The sequence below is a fragment of the Lithobates pipiens genome, unplaced genomic scaffold (genome assembly GCF_037356315.1).
Source record: "Lithobates pipiens isolate NorthernLeopardFrog02 unplaced genomic scaffold, aLitPip1_a1.2 Scaffold_8, whole genome shotgun sequence".
Lineage (NCBI taxonomy): Eukaryota > Metazoa > Chordata > Amphibia > Anura > Ranidae > Lithobates > Lithobates pipiens.
This window is the reverse complement of record NW_027507903.1, coordinates 543,609,007-543,610,272: the sequence shown is the minus strand read 5'-3', so window position 1 is coordinate 543,610,272 and position 1,266 is coordinate 543,609,007.

Here is a 1,266-nt window from a genome sequence, read left to right as displayed (position 1 = left end):
CTCTGTATCATGTCCTGTTTATACCTACTAGATCATTGACTGTTAGATTAAATGTGATATCACTGTGTCTGAGAAAGGAATTTTGTGTAACGTTTGGTTAAAATGTTGTCCAATAAAGTAGAGAGAAAAAAAAACTTTTTTTGTTTTCAGTAAATTATATATGTGTGTGTGTGTGTGTGTGTATGTGTATATATATATATATATATATATATATATATATATATATATATATATATATATATATATATATATATATATATATATATATATATATATATATATATATTTTTTTTTTATTTTTTTTTTGAGCCTGGTGTTCAAAACTCCTGCAGGCAGCAGCATATGCCATGGGTTACGAACATGCAGAACTGTGTACCACAACGCATGATAAGAGAAATACAGTGTTCACTCTTTCTATGCACATCTTGTAGACTCTTTGCATAATTTTCATGTGAATATGTATGAGCAATTGCAGGGGTGTCTTCCTGTCAAAACTTAATTAAACAAGCTGAAGTTATAAGATGATTGGTTAATATGCACAGCTGCACCAGATTCTGTGTGTTTCAGTTTTAGTAACCACCCCACCCCCGAGAGCTGCCACTGTGACAATGTGGAATGTGCCAGTGCTTTAAGTCCAAGGGTGACAATGGCACAGGTGAAATTAAAAAATACACCTACAGTACTTTTTACACTCAGACAATTGTTGCTTGATCCTGCTATTGAGGTGGTAACTAGAATATTTATTTGGAACTTGCCCCTTTAGCAGAATCCACCACTGAAAGATCAAAAGGCAAGGGGTACTAACTACAGTACATATCTACAGAAGACCATGCGACTACTATGAGGCTTGGAAGTAGGCGACTACTCTACACTGATTGTGAAGGTGGCATTGGACAAACACATTTATAAAATTATTTACAGTTTGGGAACCTATCTACAAATGCTTTGAAAAAATGAGTGTTGTGTATCCCTAGAGAGGAAGGCAAGGCCCCAAAAGGACCATCACAAAGTTGGGGTCCTGTCTGAAGGGGAAAAGGATGAAGTGTATACAGGCATACCCCACTTTTAAGTACACAATGGGACATGAGCATGTATGTGAAATGACAATGTACTTAAAGTGAAGCAATACCTTTTTTTTTTACTTCTAGGCTGCTGTGGGGGTGTCAGGGGAACACTCACATGTAAATGGGATCATCTGATGCAAGGGGGGGGGGGGGCGGCCAGGATACAGGAAGAGCACACTGGATCAGGGCAGGTTACATGCTC